The sequence below is a fragment of the Convolutriloba macropyga genome, unplaced genomic scaffold (assembly GCF_964194025.1).
Source record: "Convolutriloba macropyga unplaced genomic scaffold, txConMacr16.3 SCAFFOLD_1710, whole genome shotgun sequence".
NCBI lineage: Eukaryota > Metazoa > Xenacoelomorpha > Acoela > Convolutidae > Convolutriloba > Convolutriloba macropyga.
This window is the reverse complement of record NW_027449847.1, coordinates 30,001-41,248: the sequence shown is the minus strand read 5'-3', so window position 1 is coordinate 41,248 and position 11,248 is coordinate 30,001. Positions and strand designations below refer to the sequence as shown.

General features: G+C 44.3%; 1 pseudogene; it reads left to right on the top strand.

Moving 5' to 3' along the window:
- Nucleotides 1-10,168: 10,168 nt before the first annotated feature.
- LOC142355372 (5.8S ribosomal RNA) lies at nucleotides 10,169-10,320 on the top strand (annotated as a pseudogene).
- Nucleotides 10,321-11,248: the final 928 nt, after the last annotated feature.

Sequence of the window (11,248 nt, the reverse complement as noted above, 5' to 3'; positions counted from 1 at the left end):
CTAGCTAGCTTGAGCTTGAGCTAGCTGGCTTGAGCTTGAGCTAGATAGCTTGAGCTTGAGCTAGCTAGCTAGCTTGAGCTAGCTAGCTAGAGCTCGACCTATGAAAAGCTGCGCAAACACTTATTCTATAATAATTGCGAAAATTAAAAATTTCACAAGTGAAAAGCTGCATAAACAGTAATTCTATGTGTGGGGCATTATTAGGGGGAGGTGTCTTGTCAAAATATGGCTGGACTAAAGACCTCAACCCAGATAGGGTGGAAGGCCCTATGATCGGTCTGTTACTAATCGGTGACCGATAAAGACCTGACCAAGGCCTGTAGTAAGCTTGGTTAGGCATTACAGGAGATAACACTAAGACCGAGGGGTCTTAGAGAGCCCTCTAGCGGGGCGAATAGAGCTAGATCGAGCCTTGGGAAAGCTAGATCGAGCAGGACTGAAGCTAAAGGATAGACCGAGAGGTCTGTCTGGTCCTCCTAGAGAGGCCAAGAGAAAGTACGAGAAGCCAACTAAAGCTTGATCGGGCCTTCAGCAAGCACGACCGAGCTGTACCGGAGCTAACACTAAGACCGAGGGGTCTTAGAGAGCCCTCTAGCGGGGCGAATAGAGCTAGATCGAGCCTTGGGAAAGCTAGATCGAGCAGGACTGAAGCTAAACGATAGACCGAGAGGTCTGTCTGGTCCTCCTAGAGAGGCCAAGAGAAAAAACGAGAAGCTAACTAAAGCTTGATCGGGCCTTCAGCAAGCACGACCGAGCTGTACCGGAGCTAACACTAAGACCGAGGGGTCTTAGAGAGCCCTCTAGCGGGGCGAATAGAGCTTGATCAAGCCTTGGGCAAGCTAGATCGAGCAGGACTGAAGCTAAGCAAGAGACCGAGAGGTCTGTCTGGTCCTCCTAGAGAGGCCAAGAGAAAGTACGAGAAGCCAACTAAAGCTTGATCGGGCCTTCAGCAAGCACGACCGAGCTGTACCGGAGCTAACACTAAGACCGAGGGGTCTTAGAGAGCCCTCTAGCGGGGCGAATAGAGCTAGATCGAGCCTTGGGAAAGCTAGATCGAGCAGGACTGAAGCTAAACGATAGACCGAGAGGTCTGTCTGGTCCTCCTAGAGAGGCCAAGAGAAAGTACGAGAAGCTAACTAAAGCTTGATCGCGCCTTCAGCAAGCACGATTGAGCAAGACCGGAGCTAACACTAAGACCGAAGTGTCTTAGAGAGCCCTCTGGTGGGGCGAATAGAGCTAGATCGAGCCTTGGGAAAGCTAGATCGAGTAAGATTGAAGCTGAAAGAGTGTCAGAGGAGCAAATGAACCTCCAAAAAGTGAAAATCAAATTTTAGAAAAAACACAAGTTAAATACTGCATGGACAGTATTTCTATGTGTGGGGCATTATTAGGGGGAGGTGTCTTGTCAAAATATGGCTGGACTAAAGACCTCAACCCGGATAGGGTGGAAGGCCCCATGATCGGTCTGTTACTAATCGGTGACCGATAAAGACCTGACCAAGGCCTGTAGTAAGCTTGGTTAGGCATTACAGGAGTTAACACTAAGACCGAGGGGTCTTAGAGAGCCCTCTAGCGGGGCGAATAGAGCTAGATCGAGCCTTGGGAAAGCTAGATCGAGCAGGACTGAAGCTAAGCAAGAGACCGAAAGGTCTGTCTGGTCCTCCTAGAGAGGCCAAGAGAAAGTACGAGAAGCTAACTAAAGCTTGATCAGGCCTTCAGCAAGCACGACCGAGCTGTACCGGAGCTAACACTAAGACCGAGGGGTCTTAGAGAGCCCTCTAGCAGGGCGAATAGATCTAGATCGAGCCTTGGGAAAGCTAGATCGAGCAGGACTGAAGCTAAACGATAGACCGAGAGGTCTGTCTGGTCCTCCTAGAGAGGCCAAGAGAAAGTACGAGAAGCTAACTAAAGCTTGATCGGGCCTTCAGCAAGCACGACCGAGCTGTACCGGAGCTAACACTAAGACCGAGGGGTCTTAGAGAGCCCTCTAGCAGGGCGAATAGAGCTAGATCGAGCCTTGGGAAAGCTAGATCAAGCAGGACTGAAGCTAAACGATAGACCGAGAGGTCTGTCTGGTCCTCCTAGAGAGGCCAAGAGAAAGTACGAGAATCTAACTAAAGCTTGATCGGGCCTTCAGCAAGCACGACCGAGCTGTACCGGAGCTAACACTAAGACCGAGGGGTCTTAGAGAGCCCTCTAGCAGGGCGAATAGAGCTAGATCGAGCCTTGGGAAAGCTAGATCGAGCAGGACTGAAGCTAAACGATAGACCGAGAGGTCTGTCTGGTCCTCCTAGAGAGGCCAAGAGGAAGTACGAGAAGCTAACTAAAGCTTGATCGCGCCTTCAGCAAGCACGATTGAGCAAGACCGGAGCTAACACTAAGACCGAAGTGTCTTAGAGAGCCCTCTAGTGGGGCGAATAGAGCTAGATCGAGCCTTGGGAAAGCTAGATCGAGTAAGATTGAAGCTGAAAGAGTGTCAGAGGAGCAAATGAACCTCCAAAAAGTGAAAATCAAATTTTAGAAAAAAACACAAGTTAAATACTGCATGGACAGTAATTCTATGTGTGGGGCATTATTAGGGAGAGGTGTCTTGTCAAAATATGGCTGGACTAAAGACCTCAACCCGGATAGGGTGGAAGGCCCTATGATTGGTCTGTTACTAATCGGTGACCGATAAAGACCTGACCAAGGCCTGTAGTAAGCTTGGTTAGGCATTACAGAAGATAACACTAAGACCGAGGGGTCTTAGAGAGCCCTCTAGCGGGGCGAATAGAGCTTGATCAAGCCTTGGGCAAGCTAGATCGAGCAGGACTGAAGCTAAACGATAGACCGAGAGGTCTGTCTGGTCCTCCTAGAGAGGCCAAGAGAAAGTACGAGAATCTAACTAAAGCTGGGTCGGGCCTTCAGCAAGCACGACCGAGCAGTACCGGAGCTAACACTAAGACCGAGGGGTCTTAGAGAGCCCTCTAGTGGGGCGAATAGAGCTAGATCGAGCCTTGGGAAAGCTAGATCGAGCAGGACTGAAGCTAAACGATAAACCGAAAGGTCTGACGGGTCCTCATAAGAGGCATGGAGAAAGATCTGATACTAAAGTACCTCTCGGAAGTAATAAAATATGCCTGATGAAGCCGGGTATGATGTTTGTTGTTTGATGGCATTCATCGATTAGGTCTGGTGGATTCCCCATTACTCCGAGTGGTACTAGTAGAGGCTCCTACAGGGGTGAGCAAAGCGAGATCAAGCCTTAGGCAAGCTAGATCGAGCAGAACTGAAGCTGAAAAGCAAAATAAATGACAGGTCTGTCCAAATCAATAAACTTGAAATCCAGTGTGGTCACCACGGGTCACGAGGTGAATTCCTAGCGATTGTCTGCTGAACGTATAGGAAGGCCCGAAACGAACGATAATTTCATTGCACAGTGGAGATACTATACGTTCAGGAGTAGCATACATCGGGTTTGATCTATGATCATGTCTGGTCTCCGAGGATCCACCGGGTTACCAACTGGCACCGCTGTACTGGGTGTAAAACTGGGCCACCTGAAGTCCCGGGTGTAAAACTAGGTGCCTCTGTGCCAAAGTAGCGGCTTGCGTAGTGCATTATGCCTCCGGCTTGCGAAATGGTTATAAGCAATAACAACAGGACGCCGCGGGGTGTTCACTTAAAGGAGTAACGTTCTCTCAAGGGAGGGGATCTAAAAATCTTGATAAAACATTTATTCTATGCAAAATTTGTGCGCAAATTTTGCAAAGTAAAAAGCTGCACTGTAGCAAATTCTATGTGTGTAGCATTATTAGGGAAGTGTTGTTTGATGGCACCTCTCTACTTGATGCACCAAAGAACTACCTTGATGGCTCATGACCGCTGGTAATCTGTCGTCGCTAGTAGTTCGGAACTGAGAACAAATATGTTCGCAAATTACAACAATTATACAGCATATTGCTGAATAAAGCAGAACCGAATAATACTCAGTGACTTTACACCAAGACTGACTAATGTCTGGATTGTATCGTCCTACTCGAGTAAGGCGAAGAAAAGCTAGAAAGATACGCTTTTCACAAAGCAGGCTTAATGCATGCAAACCAAGGAGGAAGGAGTGATGCCCCTCCTTATAATAAGCAGAACCAAATAAAGAACAGACAGCATCATCTGTACAGTGACCAAGAAGAGGTGAAACTTCTGTATGTGAAAAGGCAATTTGAGCGAGATTTATTAGCAGACTAGTATTATGTTGTTTCTAGTAGGCGAAAGCCGAAACATCAACATGTGAAAATCTGATATTAAATCCTCAATCATTTTCCCTAGTATTATACAGCTATGAGTAACCTTAATTGGACACGGCAATTATTGCTGACCGGTGAAACTTTCGCATGGGAAAGACACACACACTTCTTGACAAAGCAATAAGTATTATGCTGTTTCTAGTACGCGAAAGCAGAAACATCAGCATGTGAAAGTTGTGAAGTTGAAGAATTTTTGTGTTGAGTACGATGTTGTTACTAGTAACCATGTCGACAGCTGAGAACTGTTCTCTAACCAATAGAAGGTGAAACTTCTGTATGTGAAAAGGCAATTTGAGCGAGATTTCTTAGCAGACTAGTATTATGTTGTTTCTAGTAGGCGAAAGCCGAAACATCAACATGTGAAAATCTGATATTAAATCCTCAATCATTTTCCCTAGTATTATACAGCTACTAGTAGCCGTAATTGGTCAGGGAAACATTGTTGACCGGTGAAACTTCACATGGGAAAGACACACAAATTACTTGACAAAACAATAAGTATTATGCTGTTTCTAGTATGCGAAAGCAGAAACATCAGCATGTGAAAGTTGTGAAGTTGAAAAGTTTTTGTGTTGAGTACGGTGTTGTTACTAGTAACCATGTCGACAGCTGGAAAGCTGTTCTCTAACCAATAAAAGGTAAAACTTCTGTATCTGAAGAGGCGGCGTGATTGAGATTTTTAACAGACTAGTATTATGTTGTTTCTAGTAGGCGAGAGCCGAAACATCGACATGTGAACATCTGGTTTTTAAATCATGAGTCAATTCTCCCTAGTATGATACAGTTGTTAGCCGGTATTGGTAACAGTAGAACAGAGATTTGGAGGGCAAAACCTGCTCATGGGAAATGCTCACAGAGCGCTATCTACCAGTACACATAGTATTATGCTGTTTCTAGTACGCGCGAGCCGAAACATCAGCATGTGAAATGTGTAATCGTGGGTAACTCTAAGTGTGTAGAGTACTGTGTAGTAACTAGTAGCCATGCCAAAGCATGCATTGAAACTCTTCGTGATTTAAAAAGCTCAAAGCAAGATTGACGAGGCCGCAAGGCTATGTCTTTCTAAATTCGAACAAATCGAAAGATTGTTCAAAGTACAATTAAACTGATTGATCCTGTCAGTTGCCATATGCTTGTCTGAAAGACTAAGCCATGCATGTGCAAGCGAAGCTTGAAAAAGTGGAACCGCGAATGGCTCATTAAATCAGTTACTATCTATTAGTTGATTTGCAAGCTAAATGAATAACTGCGGTAACCCTGCAGCTAATGCATGCTGATTGTCCGACACTGTCGGAGACTTTTACAAGACTACACCGGGTGATTTGCTAAGTACAGACACATCCCGTGATGAGTCCTAGTAACTGAAAGATCCCAGATAGCTTCGGCTTGGGGACGGAACTTCCGAATTTCTGACCTATCAACCTATGATGGTAGTGTAACGGACTACCATGGTTGTGACGGGTAACGGGGAATCAGGGTTCGATTCCGGAGAGGGAGCCTTAGAAACGGCTACCACATCCAAGGAAGGCAGCAGGCACGCAAATTACCCACTCTCCGCACGAGGAGGTAGTGACTAGAAATAATGATATGAACCTTTATGGTTTGTAATCAGAATGGAATGGACTTAAAAGCTCCATTGATGAACGAGTAGAGGGCAAGTCTGGTGCCAGCAGCCGCGGTAATACCAGCCTCTACAAGCGTATGCAATAGTTGCTGCGTTTAAAAAGCTCATAGTTGGATCTGTTTGAGTAGAACGGCAACATGGTCTTCAGTTAAATCTGTTGACTCGTTCCGCTCATCCTTCGCATCGAAGAAATAGTTTGCACTTAAATGTGACGAACTGTGGAAACGGTGTTTTCACCCTGAGAAAATTAGAGTGTTCAAAGCATCCTTTGGGATCGAATAATAAAGCATGGAATAATGGAGAATGACCCGCTACTCGATTGATGCCGGTTGGCTGAGTGCGGTAATGATTGAAAGGAACAGACGGGGGCATTTGTATTGCTACGTTAGAGGTGAAATTCTTGGATCGTGGCAAGACAAACTACTGCGAAAGCATTTGCCAAGAATGTTTTCATTAATCAAGAACGAAAGTCAGAGTATTGAAGAGGATTAGATACCCTCGTAATTCTGACCATAAACTATACCAACCTACAATTTGTCAAAGTCGATCTTGACTTGGCAAGAGATTAACCGGGAAACCAAAGTTTATTGGTTCCGGGGGAAGTATGGTTGCAAAATCGAAACTTAAAGGAATTGACGGAAGGGCACCACCAGGAGTGGAGCCTGCGGCTTAATTTGACTCAACACGGGAAAACTCACCCGGTCCAGACATCTTAAGGATTGACAGATTGAATATCTTTCATGATTATATGGGCGGTGGTGCATGGCCGTTCTTAGTTGGTGGAGTGATCTGTCTGGTTAATTCCGATAACGAACGAGATCTTCTCCATCTAAATAATGAAATTCACTATATGTGAATTCAAACACTTCTTAGAGGAACTATGCGGAATTAAATACCGCAGATGAAGTGAGGCTATAACAGGTCTGTGATGCCCTTAGATGTTCTGGACTGCACGCGCGCTACACTGTGTACTTTTAGATTGAGTACTCAGCCCTTGGTCCGAAATGGACTGGGCAATCAGAGAAAAGTACAGCGCTTCAAGGGGATCGTCTGTTGTAACTTGCAGACGTGAACCAGGAATTCCTGGTACTTATGAGTCAACAACTCATAGGGATTACGTCCCTGCCCTTTGTACACACCGCCCGTCGCTACTACTGATTGGATAGTTAAGCAAGAATTGCAAATTCCTACTGTTGGGACTTCGGTCTCCGGCAACGGGATGAAGCGGATCGAGCTTAATTGTCTAGAGGAAGTAAAAGTCGTAACAAGGTTTCCGTAGGGGAACCTGCGGAAGGATCAGTGATTGATTCCTTCGGGCATGGCTGCTGGTAGAGGCCATGTCTGTAGTGCGCATGACGCTCTGTCGCTAGAGATTGCTTGGCAACCAATCTCGAATTATGTATCGAGCTCAAAAACTACTTGTGTGGATACATAGTTCAGCAGTCATGGCAAGGGACTGCTTAAAGGGAGACTAGTTAGCAAAAGCAGCCTAGCAGAACTGCAGCTATCTAGATCTCAGAAGCTGGGTTATAGAAGCCCAGCTATAGACTTGTGAATGAGAAAGGCCTAAAAAGGTCCACAAGTCGCGTGGTTAGAACCGACACGCAAAAATCCCAGCGAGTGACAGAGCGTTGCGCTGTTCAGTGGGAAAGAGTTGAGCTACTCGGGGCGCCCACTGAACTTGCTCCGAGCCAAAGGCTCGAAAAAACACAGCTTAGCCTCAGATCCTTTACATAGAAGGCTAGCTAAAATAAACTTACCTTGGACGAGGGTAAAGTTTAGTCAGTTCTTAGGGGAGAGTAATCCACAGCTTCTCGCCCTCTGAACATTCTCCCAGATATGTAGGTCTGGGAGAGTCTCCTCCTGTTCTTCGGAATCTGGAGGTAGACAAAGACAGTACGATACGATCTTGCATCGGGATGACTAACCGATAATGATCATAATCTGACAATTTTTCCGGCTTGAGGCACCGGAGTCAGATTAAAGACACATACTGAACTAAAGGCGTATGTGCAAAGCTTGTCGGAGTGTAGAGAGTCAAGCTGAGTTGACTCGTCACGTGGTGATGACAACAGCCATGTGCAAAACACTCACAACTTTATCGTCTATGTGGAAAAGGTTGCTAACAGCGCTCTCTATGAGAGGCCCTCGCATATAACTATACGAGGAAAAGGCGATAGAGTTGTTTGAATGTGGGGCAGGTTCATCGACAAGCTAAGTTGATCACATTCTTGTTGTGGCATCCTACTAGAATTGGTCACGGTCTGCACCAACTCTCCCCAAGTTGGCCAGACTTAAAACTAGAAATAAGGTTTGCAGCTATGTGAACCTAGAAACTGTAAAGGAGTTGAAAGAACTTAAAGGAATTGAAAGAGGCCTTGAGGTATATCCTCTTGGTAAAGACCCACAAAAGCTCACAAAAGTGGCTTCGAAGGGCAAAACTGGTTCATCCAAAACAATTGGAGAGCTTAAAGCAGAACCAATTCGAATGAAACACTATTGGTGAAACTTCATCATGAGAACGTCACAAGCTGATCACGCTCTATGATATGACTAGTATTATGTTGCTTCTAGTAGGCTAAGCGCAAGCCGAAACATCAACATGTGAAAGTCGTAGAATTTTGCAATCAAACTGTGGCTAGTACTGTGATGTTACTAGTAACCTGGTGTTCCGTCATATGGCCAAGAGAGCATTTGAAGGCGAAACTTCTGCATGGGAAAGCTGCATCATGATCAAAATTTTATATCGAGTATTATGTTGACGTTAGTAGGCCTTGGCCGAAAACGCAGCATGTGAAAGGTATAGATAAAAGTTATTGTTGCAGTCAGTACTGTGTAGTTACTAGTAGCTGGATTTAAGCTCAAAATGAGACACTGTTGGTGAAACTTCATCATGAGAATGTCACAAGCTGATCAAGCTCTATGATATGACTAGTATTATGTTGCTTCTAGTAGGCTAAGCGCAAGCCGAAACATCAACATGTGAAAGTCGTAGAATTTTGCGATCAAATTGTGGCTAGTACTGTGATGTTACTAGTAACCTTGTGTTACGTCATATGGCCAAGAGAGCATTTGAAGGCGAAACTTCTGCATGGGGAAGCTGCATCATGAACAAAAGTTTATATCGAGTATTATGTTGACATTAGTAGGCCCTGGCCGAAAGCGCAGCATGTGAAAGGTATAGATAAAAGTTATCGTTGCAGTCAGTACTGTGTAGTTACTAGTAGCTGGATTTAAGCTCGAAATGAGACACTGTTGGTGAAACTTCATCATGAGAACGTCACAAGCTGATCACGCTCCATGATATGACTAGTATTATGTTGCTTCTAGTAGGCTAAGCGCAAGCCGAAACATCAACATGTGAAAGTCGTAGAATTTTGCGATCAAATTGTGGCTAGTACTGTGATGTTACTAGTAACCTTGTGTTACGTCATATGGCCAAGAGAGCATTTGAAGGCGAAACTTCTGCATGGGGAAGCTGCATCATGAACAAAAGTTTATATCGAGTATTATGTTGACGTTAGTAGGCCCTGGCCGAAAGCGCAGCATGTGAAAGGTATAGATAAAAGTTAGCGTTGCAGTCAGTACTGTGTAGTTACTAGTAGCTGGATTTAAGCTCGAAATGAGACACTGTTGGTGAAACTTCATCATGAGAACGTCACAAGCTGATCACGCTCTATGATATGACTAGTATTATGTTGCTTCTAGTAGGCTAAGCGCAAGCCGAAACATCAACATGTGAAAGTCGTAGAATTTTGCAATCAAACTGTGGCTAGTACTGTGATGTTACTAGTAACCTTTTCTTACGTCATATGGCCAAGAGAGCATTTGAAGGCGAAACTTCTGCATGGGGAAGCTGCATCATGAACAAAAGTTTATATCGAGTATTATGTTGACGTTAGTAGGCCCTGGCCGAAAGCGCAGCATGTGAAAGGTATAGATAAAAGTTATCGTTGCAGTCAGTACTGTGTAGTTACTAGTAGCTGGATTTAAGCTCGAAGTGAGACACTGTTGGTGAAACTTCATCATGAGAACGTCACAAGCTGATCACGCTCTATGATATGACTAGTATTATGTTGCTTATAGTAGGCTAAGCGCAAGCCGAAACATCAACATGTGAAAGTCGTAGAATTTTGCGATCAAACTGTGGCTAGTACTTTGATGATGCTTGTAGCCAACCGAATTGGTTGAAAAGCCCAATAAGTAAGCTAACTTGGGAGAGCTTGTTGGAAACCAAATGCTACTAGATTGGTCCAAATACATCCTTCAACAGGGGATCACTTGGCTCGCTTTACGAAGAGGAGCACAGCTATATGTGTTAATTCGGTATGAATCGCAAGATTTGTTTACCGACCTCTCTAACGCAAAAGGCGGTCTCGGCTTCGGCTGTTGACTGCGTCCGATTCAGGGTTATATAACTCTCGATTGAACACATTGATGTTCTATTGTTGGTGCTTCCAATAAAATTGGAACACTTAAAGCAGAACCGATTCAAATAATAGCATTCTGATCAATGATTGCATTCCTTGATCAAGAACTGCTGGAGTCATTGTGATGGCGAATTTTCTTCATAAGAAAATTGCAAAGAGACGGAACTTAATGAGACTAGTATTATGTTGTTTCTAGTAAGCGGAAGCTGAAACAGCAACATGTGAAAATCAAGTTTTGTTCAATGATCTCGAGGCGATAAGTACTATGAAGCAACTAGTAGCCTAAGCATGACTCAGATTTGAGACAGTCAAAAAGACTGGCGAAACTTCTTCACATGAAAGTTACATAGAGAACTACAAATGTATACAGCGAGTATTATGTTGTTTCTAGTAGGCGAAAGCTGAAACATCAACATGTGAAAGTTGTCTGCAAACTGTAGAACGATATGTGATTAGTACTGTGCTGTTACTAGTAGCCAGTCTGACTGTAGAAGCCAAGACAAAGGGAAACTAATGCATCTGAAAAGGACAAGTTATGGAAAGGTATGCACGATAAGTATTATGTTGTTTCTAGTAAGCGGCAGCTGAAACATCAACATGTGAACGTCGTTGTGTACAGTAACCTAGAACTATATAGTCCTTAGTAACGTGCATTTACTAGTACCTGTAATTGGTATTCAGACTCAGGCAGTTTGGAATAGTTTGGCAAAGATGCACCAGAGAAAACTGGGATTTGATACAGAAATTGTTGAATACAAGTATTATGCTGCTTCTAGTAGGTTGAATCCGAAACATCAGCATGTGAAAATTGAAAACATTTCTGGTTCGAATTGTCACAAGTATTTGGTGATCTGAGTAGCCAAACTCACTACAACGCCAATTGAAGGCAAAAATTCTCAACGGGAAAAGCT